The sequence below is a fragment of the Lissotriton helveticus genome, chromosome 7, assembly GCF_964261635.1.
Source record: "Lissotriton helveticus chromosome 7, aLisHel1.1, whole genome shotgun sequence".
NCBI lineage: Eukaryota > Metazoa > Chordata > Amphibia > Caudata > Salamandridae > Lissotriton > Lissotriton helveticus.
In genome coordinates, this window is record NC_136068.1 from 148,781,870 (window position 1) to 148,799,212 (window position 17,343).

The 17,343-nt window shown below is 50.8% G+C and overlaps 1 protein-coding gene across 4 annotated transcripts in view; it reads left to right on the forward strand.

Moving 5' to 3' along the window:
• SYCP2 (synaptonemal complex protein 2) overlaps positions 1–17,343 on the forward strand; it is a 2,783,385-nt gene that overhangs the window by 2,765,331 nt on the left and 711 nt on the right. The gene's annotated exons all lie outside the window — the stretch shown is intronic.

Below are 17,343 nucleotides of genomic sequence, written 5' to 3' on the forward strand. Positions count from 1 at the left end.
TGGGCGACCCTAGCTTCCTGTCCACCCACCCCACCCCCGAGAGTCTGGTTATCCAGGCCTCTACTTCCCAATATGCATTCCCGACTGCACCCCCAGATCGGCAATCCAAAAGTTATGATCAGTTTGGCAAGAAACTGTTCTCCTCCCTCAGTTGTGGGTTGCGGTCAGTCAACACCGCTTGCCTTTTTGGCCGTTATACCCACTCTCTGTGGGATACGGTTGCGGCCGTGCTGCCGGAGGGCCCGGAGGAGGCCCGGGCGAAGCTCGCTCAAGCCCTCGTGGAGGGACGAGACGCAGCGCGGTATTCTATACGATGTGGGCTGGATACCATGGACTCGCTGGGCAGGGCGATGTCAACAACGGTGGCGGTTCACCGGCACGCATGGCTGAGGTCCACCAACTTCTCGGCTGATGTCCAGAACACCATCATGGACATGCCGTTTGATGGCAGCCACCTCTGTGGTGGCAAGGCAGATCATGCGCTTGAACGCTTCAAGGACTCCAGGGCTACGGCCATGTCCTTGGGCCTCTCGGGCTAGCGTCAGCAGCAGTCTGCCTTTCGCTTCTTTCGTGGCCAAGGAAAGGGTGCCCCTTCACGTCCTGCCAGCCACGGGCCACAGTCTAACATCGAACGCGGCAGTGGACGTGGTAACCGCCGTGGTGGGGCCAGTCCACATCCACCCGTAGCATCTGCCTCAAAGCCTTCCTAGACCGAGCCTTCAGGCCCATTCGACGCCAGTGGGGGGCAGGGTCCACCATCACCTCCTCCACTGGCACAACATCACATCGGACAGGTGGGTGCTGCAAATCGTCCGAAGGGGCTACTCCCTCCCCTTCAAGGCGACCCCTCCAGCAGTACCACCACGTGTCGGGGGATCACTTTTTTTTTTTTTTTTTTTTTTTTTTGGTGTAAGACGTTTATTAAGTACTGTCAGGTGTACACAGCGTCACGCCTACAACCCGGAGGCCGGCCGCTATCCACATATAATCAGGTAGTCACAAGGCATCATTTATAGCTATATACATTCAAACTTGCAGTTACACTTCTAACATCATGACAGTACGCTTATTCAGTAATCAAATCCATGCGTCTCACTTTTTCCATTTTATTTTTTGTGTGTTAACTTGCAACTCGTGCGGTATCTTAACTCGTCAATGGGGTGTCCGTCCACTCGGCAGAGCCTAGTCCATATCAAGCGTGGCGCGACCTACACACCACACAGCTGGGTTGCTTGGTTGCTTTGGAGCAATCTACAATGTCCTGAAGTGGAGCCAGACTGGCCCAACATTTGCCTAGCCCCCATTAACCTCCCCTGAACAAACAGAGTCTCACGTTATTGGCCGCTGAGGCCCATACAGGGACACTAGGGGGACATCAATACCAGCAGGTGAGGTCACAGTTAACTCACCCCTCTCCTCAACCCGTGAGCACAATGCCTTGTAGTAGTACTACTGTAATGGGTAATGCCCCACGTCAATTACATGGCTCTTCCCCAGGTATTTCCAGCAGATAACATTGCAGTGGGGCCCATACATCAGTAGGCCTGGAGGCGACAGGCAACAGCTCTGAATAGGTATGCAACTGTTCCTGACAATATACCAGATCACTCATCCAATCCTTAAATTTGGGGGCTCTCCCCCTTCCCCATCTGCACGCCACTCTTCGCTTAGCCAACAACATAGCTAGTGCTACATATTTGCGATGGGCCGCCTGAAGCGGTTCCACATACCCCAGCAGTGCCATCACCGGGGATAGCTCCACCTGTGCGTGTATCATTTTGGAGATGGCCGTAAACACCTGTACCCAATAGTGTTGGACCTGGTCACATTCCCATGCAAGGTGCAAGAAATCAGCCTCCGGGGCCCCACATCTATCACAATTTGCAGTATCTCTCAAGTGAAATCTGTGTAGTCGTGCAGGTGTGTGGTAAAGTCTGTGTAGAAATTTGTAATGAATGATTCTATATCGACTACTGGATGATATGCGTTCTGTCTGCTGCAAGCAGAAAGTCCATTGCCTATCCGTTAGGGCCGTGGCCAATTCCTGATCCCACTTTTCCCTGGCAGGTACTTCTGTATACTCCACCTGGGCACGGATCGACTTGTAGAGTGTGGACACTAGTTTGCTGGGGTTGTCGTTCAGGAGAATATGTTGTAGCGGGACAAGGACAGGTGGTTCGTGTGGAAAGTCGGGTGTCACACCTTGCAAGCCACCTCGGAGTCTGATATAATAAAAAACCTCCAGTGGTGTGGGCTGGATTCCACTGTAGAGCTGCTCCCTTGAGCGGAATACGCCATTCTGGTACAGATCTCCCCATGTACTCACATTTATTTTTTTGAGTAGTTTCTGAAAGCCTGGCTCCTGTAACAGTGGCATCCTCGGGTGATACACCAACGGCAACAGTGGGGCATATAGCATCTCCAGGTCTAATTTCGAGCAGATATATCGCCATGCTGTCACTGTGCTTAGCACAGTATTGGGGGTTTTATCTCTGCCCTCCACAGCGGAGTAGAGTGCACCCTCAATAGGCGTGGGATGCGCCAGCCAGTGTTCAGCAGCTAATTGGGGCATATATCTGGGCTGCCTAATCCAAAAATAAGCAAAATGGGCCTGGGCTGTACGGTAATAAAGTTCAAAATCTGGGATTCCGAACCCCCCCTGTGAGTAGGGCCGAATAAGGACTTCCCATTTGAGCCGTGGCGACTTTCCGCCCCACACTAGACGTAGCAGTTCAGTGCGCAACAGTCGAAAAAAAAAGGTCCCTGGGTGGAACGGAATGTTCATAAAGAGGTATAGTAATTGAGGGAGTATCACCATCTTAATCAGCGACGCCCTGCCAGCCATGGATAGCGGAAGGGTAATCCATCTGGAGACGTTGTCGCTAATCTTATCCATAACAGTGCCATAATTGGCCCGGATAAGTGCGTCCCTGTCTTTCTCAACTCGTATCCCCAGGTATTTGAAGTCTCCCTCACACCAGGCAAGCGGGTAGTCCATGGCGAATTTATGCGTTGACGCCGTTAGCGGGAATATACAGGATTTGCTCCAGTTAATCTGGACCCCGGAGAGGACTCCAAATCGCACAAACTCTCTAAGGATAGGGTTTAAGTTGTCACCAGGGTGACGAATGTAGAGCGTGATGTCGTCGGCATACATCGAAATTAATATCTGCCTTTGAAAGCACCGCAGTGCACTATCTCGGTGATGTTGGCGCAATTTGGCTGCTAGGGGCTCGGTGGCTATGGCAAATAGTAGTGGGGAGAGGGGACAGCCCTGTCTCGTGCCTCTGGAAATAGTAAATTCCGAGGACAGTTTGCCGTTAATGAGGACCTTGGCCACTGGTTCCGTATACAACAATCTAATCCAGGATATAAAAACTGGCGGAAACCCCATACGTCCCAGCACCTGGAAGACATAATCCCACTCTAGCGAATCAAACGCCTTTGTGGCGTCTAGAAATACGGCCGCCATCGGTAGGTCTTCATGAACCGAACCAAAAATTGAAAAAAACGTGCGGAGGTTATGTGATGTTGCCCTACCCGGCACAAATCCAGCCTGATCCGGGAGTATCAAACCAGGCAACAGGAGGCCAATGCGCGTAGCTATCAGTTTGGCGAGTATTTTCACATCACAATTTAATAGTGACAGGGGTCTGTACGAATCACAGCGGGTAGCAGGCTTCCCGGGCTTAAGAAGGGACGTTATTAGGGCGATTCTCATGGATGCAGGCAGGTGGCCTACCTCCAGTGCGTCCTCAAATACCTCGCGCAAGACCGGTGCCATGAATTCTATATATGTTTTGTAGAATTCGATAGGAATGCCATCTAGTCCCGTCGCCTTTCCAGAGCTCAGGTGCATGATGGCCTCCCGCACCTCGTCAAGTTCAAATGGGGCACTAAGAAAGGCACGCTGTGAGTCACTCAGCCATCCCAGCGACACATCTGCCAGGTAGTCGTCCAGTGACAATTCTCCTGTTCGGGTTGAGGTGTACAGAGCACTATAATGTCCTATGAATTCATTCATTATTTGTGTGGTGTCTCTAAGGAGAATCCCCTCTGCCGTTTCTAATTCAAAAATAATAGCGGGTGATCGCATAAGTTTAATCGTAGCAGCTAAAGCCTTCCCAGGCCTTTCGCCTTCCCCATATCTCCTGGCCACCCAGTGTTTGTTTCTGAATTTCACCTCCCGCGCAGCCTCATCATTGTATTCCGACAATTTTTCTCTGATGGTAGCTAGTGTGTCGCCTCCAGGCTCAACCCGAAGGGTAGCCTCCGCTTCTCTAAGTTCTGACTCTAGCAGTGTCAACCTGTTTCTGATAGCTTTAAGTACCCCCGATCCCTTCGAGATGCAGAGACCTCTGAGCGTGACCTTAAAGGCATCCCAGATGGTCTCAACGTCTTTTACAGAGTCTCTATTGCGCTGGAAAAAATCCAGACATTCAGTCCTAAGTTCTTCCTGAAATGTATTGTCTAACAACATCATGGGTTGCAATCGCCATGCCGTTACTGGGGGCCCCAATTCAGCGCCTCGCAATGTGACGAGGACGGGGGAGTGGTCTGAGTATGTTCTGGGGAGATGCGTTGAGTGGATTAGGGTTGTGTAAAGCTGTGGTGTTAAGAGAAAGTAATCCAATCTAGCCCAGGACCTCGCCTGTGCTGTAAAGTGTGTGCCTTCCCCTGCCGCCCCGTGCATAGCTCTCCATGCGTCTAGTAGATTATTATCCTTAATCGTTGCCCGGAGGAACTCCCTCCCCGTGGTGTAATGGTGGGGGGCCGGATGTGACCTATCCAAAGCGGGGTTCAGGGTAATGTTGAAATCTCCCCCCCAAATGAGATGCTGTGGCCCAGTTTCAACGATAGCCGCCCATAGGTCAGTGAAGTACTGCACATCATCCACATTCGGCCCGTAGCAGCAGGCCAGGGTGACAGCCATGCGCCCCAGTCTGCCCCACATCAAACAATACCTCCCCTGTGTGTCTGCTCTCGTGCCCACCAGCTGAAAAGGCGTGTTTCTTTTTACCAAAATAGCAGTACCTCGTGCATACGACGAGTAGGAGGAGAAGACTGCATGTAAAGCCCATTTCTTTCCAAATGAGTGTAAGCCCTGCGGTTTAAAATGTGTCTCCTGAAGAAAGGCAATATGTATTTTGTGGCGGTCAAGGTAGCCCAGAATCTGCCTCCTCTTCCTAGGATCTCCCAGCCCTCTCACGTTCCACGTAATTATGTTCAAGTCAGTATCACCCATGTATGCATCTGAAAATATCAACAAAAGGCCATGGTTCAAGACTGGGCCTCCCCGACCCCCACAGTCCACATAGTATGGCTGTATAATGCACACACCATAGTCTCCAGCGATAACAAAGGACCAGACAAACAGAAGATAGCACTGCCTCCGCAGCAAACCGCTGCAAAGTAGAGTTCACAAAGCGCACCCCAGGCGTATTCACAGACCCTGCGGAATCCGAAACACCCACATCTAAGCATAGAAATCGCTTGTTGATACCTTTCGCACATGAAACAAACGGTAAACAAAACATTCCCCAATGTACGTATCCATCCCTCCCTCCCCAAGAGACCCACAGCCGGCACATAGTGCGCACCAAAGCAGTAGCAAAAATTCCGCTCTCCTCCGCCCTCGGATCTCCAATTAAGGCTGTAAAGTGAGTCCAAGTCTCAATACCTACTGTTAGGATACATCCCAAATCTACCCTACCCCCCCCCACCCACTGAAGCATCCCCAACTCGCCAGTACTCAGAGCCCCCCCCCCACCCAAAACCCTACCCAAACATTCAAACATGAAGAGAAATAGTACCAAGTCACTTGGGGTATACCCAGTAGGGGACATCCGAGGTGCACTACCGCCCACCCTTAGTTCTCCCGCTCCGTGCATGCTCGCCCCTTGTGCCTCTGTCCGAAAGGGGAGGTGAAGCGGGGGGGGGTGGGTGCCTGGCATACGTTACCACCTGTAGTCCGCGCCCGTCCGTGGCACCCCTTGGAGTCGTTGAAGCCTTCATAATCAGAAGTGGCACCATCTTATGTCTTCGAATCAGGGACCACTCCACAGTAGCACGTAGAACTCCATGGAGCGCAAAATCAGTTCACAGTTCACTCAGCCCTTGCGTCGTCCTGGTCCTCGGCGCCCGCAGCAGGCCTTCCACGCTTCGGCAAAGTTTTAATGTAATCCTCGACTTGTTGCGGGTTGACAAAGAAATGTTGCTTCCCCTGGTGCGTCACTCGCAATCTGGCCGGGTACAAAAGGGCATAGTCAACTTGAAGGTCTCTAAGTTTCCTCTTCACCACCAGGAACTTCCGCCTTTGTTCTTGTACCACCGGGGTGAAGTCGGGATAAATTGAAAAAGTAACTCCATCGTGTGAGAGGGTCTGATTTGCCCGGGCCGCTCGCAACGCTGCATCGCGATCTCTATAGTTGAGTAGGCGCGCTATTATGGGCCGCGGCGCAGCGCCTGCTTGGGGCCTGGGCCCCAGCGATCGATGAGCGCGCTCCACTATGAATTGGCTGGAGAAGGCCTCCGCTCCCACCGCTGCGACAAGAATCTTTTCAATGTAGAGCTCCATTTTCCCTGTATTGGTTGTCTCCGGAATGCCCGTGACGCGAATGTTGTTCCGTCGGCTTCTCGCTTCCAATTCCTCATTTTTGGCGGCAATGACTCGCAGCACATTGTCCATACGCGACAATCTCGTAGCGTGGGAGGCTGTGGTGTCATCATTATCGGAAATACGGCGTTCCGCTTCTGTGAGACGCTCTTCGTGAACATCCAGTTTCTGGGCAATGCTGTCCATCCTGGCCGAGAGGCTGTCCACTTTGTCCACCACTGTGGCGAAGCCCTGGCGCATCTCCTGGAGCATCGTAGTAAGGTCCTGCGCCATCGGTGTTGATGTGGATTGCTCCGCAGATGGGCTTCGAGGTGGTACGCCATCCACCGTGTGCCTCGTGGTCTTTTTTTGCACAGCAGGTTCAAATTGCAGTTTGGGCTGCTTGCCGTCAGGTTTCCCCATTGCGCCACAAGGCCGACCTGTCCAGGCCGAGCGCCGGACCCTTCAATAGTAGCCTGCCGTGTATGGACTCACTGCCTCTTAAGATCAACCACTCACTGAACCCCCAGGTCTCAGTGCGCTTCAATCCGGTAAGTAAATAGGGGCTCAGAATATCGTAAGGCTGTATCAGGCAGGGTAGATGGGTAACTGCTCCCAGAGCCCTCTCAGTACTGGCGTGTGTTTGGCCTCGTGTCAGGTCGTTGTGCAGTGCAGCCTGCAGTGCCCCAAGTCTTCCTCAGTCCTGTGGAGAGTGGCAGATTGCCCACGTTCTCCACGCGAACACAAAGGTGCACCTGCTGGGGAGGCAACGGCCCGGTCCCCCTCCCAGCTTTATCAGACCGGCCGGGGGTGAGAGCCCAGTCCGCCTCGTACCGTGCGTACTAGCGTATGGCCGCAGCGCCGACGTTGGTTCCAAGCGCCTCACCTCCGTCCGGTCTTCACACCGCCTGCGTCTGTCCCAGGCTGCCACAGCACAAAGGATAGGGTCTCCGGCAAACGATTGCGGGAGGATGCGGTAAAAACCGTAGTCTGCTGTCCCGGGTGCATCCAGGAGCTCCGTCCACAAGTGGCGCTCAGGCCTGCGCACCTCGTGTTGCGCACCGGTGTCTGGTGTCCACCCACGCCGCCAGAGAGCTCCACAGCGGCAGGGCGTCCCAAGGCGGAAAGCTTCAACTCGCTCTAACTTCGGAGTCATACAACTCCGAACCACCAAACTTTCACCGAGTGTTCAGCTGACCACACTCGGCAATTACAGGGGTTTTCAGACGTCGCGGATCAGGTCAAGAAGGATAAACTACGGATATTGGCGCCAGGCTGCTGGAGCCTCACGGGAGTGCGGCCATTCAGCTTGTGCGCCCTCTAGCGCCCTGTGTCGGGGGATCACTTGCAACTTCTGCAAGAGGAAGTATCAGCCCTCTTGGCCAAGGGGGCCATCTAGCGTGTTCCTGGGCCAGAAGTAGGTTGTGGTTGTTATTCCCACTACTTTCTGGTCCCTAAGAAGGGCAAAGGTGGCCTACGCCCTATTTTGGACCTGCGGAACATCAACGGCTTCCTCCGGAAGGAGAAGTTCAAGATGCTGACTTTGGCTCAAGTCTTAGCTGCCCTAGACCCCGGAGACTGGATGGTAGCATTGGACTTGCAGGACTTTTATTTTCACATCCCCGTCCTGTCGGTTCACGGTAGGCCACGAGCACTTTCAGTTCACCGTGCTCCCCTTTGGCCTTACCAGCCCCCCACGGGTGTTCACGAATGTGATGGCGGTGGGCGCAGCTCATCTGCGCAGATTAGGGGTGTCAGTCTTCCAGTATCTCGACGACTGGTTGTTGAAGGCGGGCTCGCCCCAGACAGTCGTCAGCCACTTCCAGACTACGGCCGACCTCCTGCACTTGCTGGGGTTTTCCATCAATGTGCTGAAATCACACCTGTGTCCCTCTCAAAAGCTCCTCTTCATCAGAGAGGTTCTGGATTCCGCGCAGTTTTGGGTTTATCCTCCCGAACAGCGGGCTTGGGATTTTCAGGCTCTGATTCCGATATTTCAGCCTTTATCCCGGGTCTCAGTCAGGTTGACGCTGTGGCTTCTGGGGCTGATGGCCTCCTGCATCCTTCTGGTGCATCACACCAGGTGGCGGATGCGGGCTCTGCAGTGGGACCTGGAGTTTCAGTGGGCCCAGCATCAGGGCAACCTGTCTGACTACGTCCTGATCTCAGAGGGCATTGCGAGACAGTTGCAGGGGTGGCTCACGGACCGCGATTGGGTCAGCGGCAGATCCCTCTCCCTACCCCAACCTGAGCACGTAGTTGTGACAGATGCGTCCCTCCTGGACTGGGGGGCCACATGGGAGAGGCGGAGATCAGAGGCCTCTGGTCTCCGGCGGAATCCCTGCTCCACATCAACCTTCTGGAGCTGCGGGCGACCCGGCTTGCACTGAAGGCATTCCTTCCCTCTGTCCGGGGAAGTGTGGTGTAGGAGTTCACGGACAACACCACCGCCATGTGGTACTGCAACAAACAGGGCGGGGTGGGGTCGTGGACCCTTTGTCAGGAGGCTCTGCGCCTCTGGCAATGGCTGGAACACCAGGGCATCACCCTGGTGGTTCAACACCTGGCAGGTTCACTGAACGCCAGGGCGGACGAACTCAGCCGTCGGTGCATGATGGATCACGAATGGCGTCTGAACTCGGACGTGGCGCAAGGCCTCTTTCGGCTAGGCGGAGAGCCTAGCTTAGATATATTCGCCACATAAGAGAACGCGCAATGTCATCAGTTCTGCGCGTTGGAATTTCCAAGGCGGCACTCGCTCGGAGACACTTTTCGCCGCGAGTGGAGTTGCGGTCTGTTGTACGCCTTTCCGCCTATACCACTTCTGGCCAGAGTGGAAGAAGATCAGGCGTGACCGGCCCAAGTCATCCTTGTGGCTCCGGACTGGGCACGAAGATACTGGTATCCCAAGCTACTCAGCATGTCAGTCAATCCCCCGATTCGTCTGCCTCTTCAGGAGGACCTTCTGTCGCAGCAACAGGGGACGGTCCTCCACCCGAACCTGTCCAGCCACCACCTCCATGCATGGAGATTGAGCGGCGGCAGTTAAGGCCATTTGACTTGCCTCCTGAAGTCTGTGATGTCATTCTGGCAGCCAGGCGTCCCTCTAAAAAAACGGTATACGCCTGCAGGTGGAACAGATTTGTGGCATGGTGCACAGCAAAGGCTGTGGATCCTCTTTCTGCTTTCTTTCAGGGGTTCTCCTCTTTCTTCTTTCTCTTGCCCAGCAGGGCTCTGCTCTGGGCACTGTCAATGGCTACCTCTCTGCCATTTCAGCCTTCTTAAGGTTTCCTGATTAGCCTTCTCTTTTCAAGTCCGCTGTTGTAAACAGATTCTTGAAGGGCATCACTCACATGTTTCCTCCTGTTCCTTTCGTGAGGCCTCAGTGGGACTTGAACCTTGTTCTAACTTATTTGATTTGCGCTCCCTTTGAGCCGCTTCACAATTGTCCTCTCTAACTCATAAGACTGCATTCCTGGTTGCCATCACCTCTGCCAGGAGAGTGAACGAGCTTCAGGCTCTTTCTTCTAAGCCGTATAAACAAAAGGAATCCTACCAGAGGGGAAGTGCTACCCATGGGAGGTATGGGAGCACTCAGGGTTTTGTAAAATACCCCTCACACACCAAAAGGCCCCTTGGTGTCATGCTTCATCATCGGGGTCATTTTACAAAACCCTGAGTGCTCCCATACCTCCCATGGGTAGCACTTCCCCTCTGGTAGGATTCCTTTTGTTTATACATATTATCTTGTGGAGTAAGAATCCTACTTCTACTACTCTACCTCCCTCCTTCGTTGATTTTCTTCTAAGCCTCCATTTCCTTTCTGTCCATCCGGACAAGGTTGTCTTAAAGACGCGTCCCTCTTTCCTGCCCAAGGTTGTTACAGTCTTCCACATCGGGCAGTCCATCACCTTGCCCACCTTCTTTCCGCCTCCGCATCCCTCGAAAGAGGAAGAGAGGCTCCACCGTCTGGACCCAAAACGTGCACTCTCATTCTATCTGGATCGCACATGCCAGTTCCGGGTGGATGACCAGCTCTTTGTTGGTTACATGGGCACTAAGAAGGGACGGGCGGTGCACAAACGAACCATCTCTCGATGGGTTGTTTTGTGCATAAAGGCTTGATATTCTCTGGCTAAAAAGGAGCCTCCGGTGAGGCTGCGTGCCCACTCCAATCGGGCCACGGCGACTACTACCGCCCTGGGTTGGGGAGTTCCCTTACAGGACATCTGTCAGGCAGCTACGTGGGCCTCGCTGTACACGTTCGCTAGACACTACTGCCCAGACAGCCAAGTCCAGAGAGATGGCTTTTTAGCCGTTCCGTTCTCCAGGACTTTCTGGTGTGATCTTGGTCCGCAGACCCACCACAGGGGTTGGTATTGCTGGGGTATCTATTCTAAGGTAAGGAATCTAACACTAACCTGTTTCTTTCAGTTGCACAAGTTACTTACCTTCGGTAACGATATATCTGTAAGAAACTGTAGTTAGTGTTAGATTCCTTACCGCCCCACCCATCCTCCCGGTTCTGTGGACCGATATCTAGGGTTAAAGTATTTCCCTTGAGGGCCCTAGTTTCATGGCAACAGTGTCCATTTTTTGCTTTTTGCTTCACTGGTTTTCGACTTAATGTGGCTGTGGGCCTGCTAATCAGACCCACAGCCCTGCTGTTCTCTCTCTAAATTTCACACCATGTACTTTAGGTACATCACCAATTGGGATTTGTGTCACTGTTGTAAGTCCCTGTACAGTGTACCATAGGTACCCAGGGCATAGGTGCACCCAAGGCCTACCAGGGGGTGCAGCATATATTTTGCCACCCCTGGCTGTCCATCCAAACTGACACAACTGGCTGATCACTCAGCTGGGGCAAGGTCATGTAATCACCCCTTGCTTAGGTATAGTATACCTATATCTAACCTTATATATAGACACACAGTAACCTAGAAGTCACTCCTATGGCAGGCCTTAACAATCGTGGAGACAGAGTGCTTGGTTATGTGTGAGATGGTGCTCTAGCATGAGCTGAGCCTGTCTGCAGCTTTCAGAACCATGTCCTTATAGCTGTTCTATGATATTGCCATACCATATACTCTTAAGTGCATTATAATCCTCGCGGTTAATGCTAACTTTGGTTTGTCTTTATCTAAACATGTCGTGTACGGTGTCATACGCTTTGGAATACTACCCCCTCGCCAATTCTGGTGACGGGGGTAGCATTCCACCCTTCTAGAGGGAGAAGACATGTTAGTTCTGACTATCCCGGTTAAAGTTAACCCGAGCCCCAGCATCACAAAATGGATGCTGCTGCCACAGACACAAGTCTGGCCTCCTGCTGCTGGGAGTCCTTCCAGTCACTGAGGTTTGGACAATAGGTTTCCTGCCTGGAGAGGTGCGAGCACCTCCCCAGACAGGACTTTGTGTATTGGGACAGGGATGGCTGAATAGATTGAGACACTGCCCGGGGCACACTAGGTGCTCCATGCATACCCCAGTTCAAACCGGTTGCTGGGGCACTCCAGCCCCAGCTCTGGTGCAAAACTGGTCAAAGGAGAGGGGGTGTAACCACCCCCTTCCTGGCCCCACCCATAGGAGGGACCTAGAAAGTAATCCAGCCCCTTTTAGTTGTATAAAGGTAGGAGCTGAGTCCTGAGACTTTATATTTGATCCTGAACTGAAACTTGAAATGAAACTCTGGACCTTCGACGTTCTGCTGAAGCTGAAGACTGAAGAATCTCCCTTGTGGCCAAGGAGGGACTACCCTGGGCAACCAGGCACCATCCAGCAAAACAACGGCTTGCTTTGTCGACGTTTCCCACCGGAACCCGAGCGCAGAGCCTGACAAGACCCAGACTTCCAGACCTCTCTGACCGTCTCTTTACGTCTGCAGCATAGCTGAGATTCGTGGAGGCGACGAGACACGTGGGACCGGCCATCTTGAAAAGTCCACGACTTGCTAACTTTGCAGCTCCTGAGGAATCCTCAAAGCTGTGCACTGGGAATTGAGAAACCCCAAATCCAAGCTCCACCTGCACCGAAGATCAGCCCTCCACACTCCAAGAGTTCTGGGTGGGGCCCTTTTGCTTGTGTTCCGCTCGACGCGTTGTCCGGTTGCTGGCCCGTTGGCTAGTAGCCTCTGTGACGACAATCCTCTTGAACCAACTCACTAGTCTGGTCGCTCCAGACTGGCCCCAGCCTCCCTGCAAAGGTGAGGCCCCTCAGACCTTGCTGGTCTGCATCAGAAGTCTTCTTTGAATCCTGCGTGGGTTGCCTTTGCCTAGGCTTGTTGACTCCAATCCGGCAGTCGACCCCTCCATCTGCGAGAACTTTCGTGGGACAGCTCCTCTCCAGCATCTGGTCATCCTCGACGCCTCCTGGTCCGTGTGGCTGAAGAGACAAGCTTCACGACAGCACCTGATTGCTCCTCAACGTCGTCTGGTTCCTTCCTGGTTCCATCCGGTCACTGGCTAGTGACCCATACTCTGTCCCCTCTGCTTTCAGGTCCTCTTCATCCTAGATCCACCCTTGGATCCCCCCGGACATCTTCCTCCTGGTCGCCTGCGGCATCTTTCTTCACAGGCTCCATAGACTTCAACGGCGAAACCCAACACATCTTCACACCTATGCACCCGCTTCCTGTGGGTGAAGTAACATGAGTACTTCGGTGCTCCCAAGGGTATTGACTATCCAAGTGTCTAGATTTTTTGTTGTTTCCTTCTAGCTAGACCGGAAGTGTCCTAAATCCTTTTTCTAAACTCTAAGTTCCCATTGACTTAACATTGACTCTTGCGTGTGTGTAAAGACACTGCACGCGCCGCCTGTAGGCCTCCTACTCCTAACGTAAGGGTCAGATAGTGTAGCCCCAGCGATTCTCTAGGCCCTAGGCCTTTCCTTTTCTCGTGACGCGGTACTTATACCACTTTCTTAGTATATGGTTTGCTCCGCCCCTAGGGCCTAACTGTATTTTGTGCAACTTAACGTATTCTAACTAAGTGCCTGGTTATGTGCTTTGGCCTCTGACCTCATAAAGAGTTCAGAGGAGTGTGTTAGTAAATAAATACATATATATTTTATATATATCCTGTGTGGTGTCCTTTCATTTGGTATTCAAGGGGTTACATATGGTAAAACAGCTGGCTTTACACGCCCTCAAGAGTCTTTTAGCCTAAGACTGTTCTGTCCACGCTACCACTAGGATAGCTGGTCTATAAGGTTGACTTACAACCATCACCATAAGGGTTGTTTGGACTGGTGCAAGGTGCTCACTAGAATAGTGAACATCATATACCAGGCCAACTTCTCACACATGTTGCCCGCTCTGTCTTGCTCGACTTTTTTGGGATGAGCTATTCCACAGGCCTACCATATTGGGAGGTACTGCTTTGGTATGTATTCTAGAGGTTAGGAATCTGCGGTTGGAAGTATCCTTTAGAGGAACAAGTTATGGCCCTTCTGTAAAAGTCTTTCTTGTGGATACTGTATCTAACCGCAAATTCCTCACTGCCCTCCCTCCTTCCCCTTCTGTGGAATGGTCTTCCATCTAAAAAAGTCCCCATTAAGGAATATGAACACTGGCACCTTTAATTGTTGTTGTGCTCCGTGTTCAAAAGCATGGACATGGTCAAGAAAAAACTCAGAAGCGTGCAAGGGTGGTGCTTATCTGCAGCTCCAGTTTTTCTTCCATTGTGGAACTAAGTCAATGTGCAGCACATGGCCCCCAAAAGGTCCCAAATCAAAGACAAAAACCTCTGGTTCAGTAAACCCTTTAATAGCGAAAGGAGATCTCTCCGACTTAAAGAAAGAAACTGGAAGCTGCACCCCACAGGCTCCCATCTTAAACTTCTCCACCAGGCTAGAAATAACTACAACAAGAATATCTTCTTATCCAAAAAATAATTTTTCAAATCAGAACTGGAAAATGCCAAGAACAGACCTTGCAAACTCTTCGAAATAGTCAAACTTCAATCAAACAAGCTAGCTAAGTCATCAAAAGAAACAACTAAAGCCCTAATAACATGCGATGAGTTCTCCTTCACAACAAAATCAACTCGCTGGGTAACAAACTAAATGCCAACTCAAACTGCTCTTCTCCTCCTACTGGAGCCCTTCTCCCCTCTTGTCCCCTCCAACCAACACCCAAAAACAAGGCTCACTGGTCCAACTTCGAACTTTATGATGACCAGTCCATCTCTAAAATTCTAGCCTCCTTAAAACCGAACAACCACTTCAACTACCTTCTCCCCACCAACTGCTTGGCAGTGACATCCCCACTCATCATTCTCCTCTGGATTATAATTATCAATGCTTCCCTACTTCAGCGGTCCATACCCGACTCCCTGAAAACTGGGCAAGCCATCCCCATCCTAAAAAAAACCACTCTGAACCCGTATATTCCAGACAGCTTCAGACCTATTTCGGATATTCCTCTTCTTGCAAAAGTGCTTGAGAAATGTGTGCAGCTACAACTAAGCCTACACATCACTGAGTTCAATTTACTTGACGATTTCCAACCTGGGTTCAGGCCTGGGCATAACACTGAAACCGCTATTCACATCGTAGACGATGCTCTTCTAGCCCTTGACCAAGGCAAAACCTGTCTCTTGATCCTTCTGGATCTCTCCTCCTTCTGGATCTCTCCTCCGCTTTCGACACAGTCAACAATGAGAAACTTCTTGAACGCCTCGAACACAAGATGGTCCTAGGAGGTAATGTCATCAAATGGTTTGGTTCCTTCCTCCAGAACTGCACCGAGAGATTCTTAATCAACAACAACCTATCTGCTCCTTTCCCGATCTCTATCGGTGTCCCTTAAGGCTCTACTCTGTGCCCTACCCTCTTTAATCTTTATCTTGAACCACTAGCTGAAATTCTTTGCACGGCCAACATCTCCTTCCACATGGACGCCGAAAACACTCATATGTACATCAAAATCTCTTTTGAGCAGATTACCTATCTGAATGATGCCCTGATTCTGACTGTTTAATGGCTCGCCAATAACCAGCTCCAATAGAATGCCCAAAAAACTGAGGTCCTTCTTATCTCCTCCCCCAAAACATCCAATCACATCCCTGAATGGATTAACTAGATCACAGCTCTCAGCTGCACGCCAACCATAGTGGATTCTGCCAAATTGCTTTGGATAACCTTGGACAGCAACCTGACTATTCGTGAACACATCAACTCGATGACCAAAACCGCCAGGTTCCATCTGAGCTAACTAAACCCCTTCCTTGATACTGTCGACCTAAAAACCGTAGTTCAGGCTTTAGTTATCCCCAGAATTGAATATGGCTGTTCCACCCTATCTGGCCTGCCAAAGACTTCAACGGCCCTGCTAAAAGCTTGCCTCAACGCAGTAGCTAGACTCTTATCTGGCTCAAGAAAATGTGACCACATTCCACCACATCTGAAGGCCTTGAACTGGCTTCCTCTTGAAGGCAGAATCCAGCTCAAGCTGGCCTGCATCACTCACAAAGCCTTATACATGAACACTCCAAAGTATCTTGCCCAGAAAATTGTGTTATCTGGGAGAACCAGAAACTCTTGGTACACCAAAGACCATGTGCTCCAGCCACCCCGCTCCCGTAAATCAAAAACATGTAACTGAGCATTCTCTGGGGCCGCACCAAGAATCTGGATTTCGCTACCTCCCTCCATCAGAAGAATTCCTACGTTGTTGCGCTTCAAAAAGGAAGCAAAACCCTTCCTAATGAGCAAATTCCTCCATTAACTCTCCTTTATTGCGCATTCCCCTTCTCATGGCCTATGTTTCTGTACATAATCTCCTGTATTGCTTGGCCCTCGCCATGTATAAATTGTTCCCCTTGTTTTATTGCTGACATGTCGCTCGCTGATTTTGGTACTGTACTGTTTATTGTATATAGCTATGACTTTTTTCCTACTGTAGTCAATTCCCTAACCCCATCCTTGTATTTTGCCTATGCCTATACTGTACGCAACGTGCTTATCCCTGTAAAGCGCTCTGATATCCTAACGGGTCATGTTTGCGCTATATAAACCTCTAATAAAGAAATAAAATTAAGATCCTACCAGTGCACTGGAGCATTGCTGTTAAAATGCTCTGCATCCAGTCTGGAATCTGGGGTTATTCTAAAGCTGAGGAACCTACGGTTAGATAGAGTATCCAGTTACCAGAAACAGCATTACCGACAGTAAATAACTTTTTCTTCTAAAATTAGAGGACGATTTAGGGCATTCCAGCTTGTCAGACCTCTGTTGTCTTCAAGAAAATCAAACTGAATGAGAGAACCCTTGGAACCCCTACATAAAGTGGGTATCAAGTTTGTTCCATGGAAGACCACTGTGTTGTTGGCACTCATGTCCACTAGAAGAGTCAGTGAAATTCAAGATCAAATGTTGTAAAAGAAACAAGTTACTTAACTGTAACTAGAGCTCTCCAGCATTGTAAGTAAATAATAGTTTAATGTCCGGTCAATTAAAACTTACTTACTTACTTACTCCAGCATTGGTATCTTTCATGGATTTGCATGCGATAATCCCTTTTCCTTGTTCAGAGGCTCATCACCAAAGCATGTACAAGTCCTATAGAAATTTGAACTTTGGAGCTCTAATTGGAGTGGAGGTCAGTGCACTCTCGCCTCTTATACCAAAGTTTGGGCCTTTTCTAATGAGATGGCTTATTTACTAAAGTTCATGATTTTTCAAGTGGTTTCCAAATAAATTGTTCTAATTACTACTATTCAACTATAACTGTGGGAATCCCAGCTCGA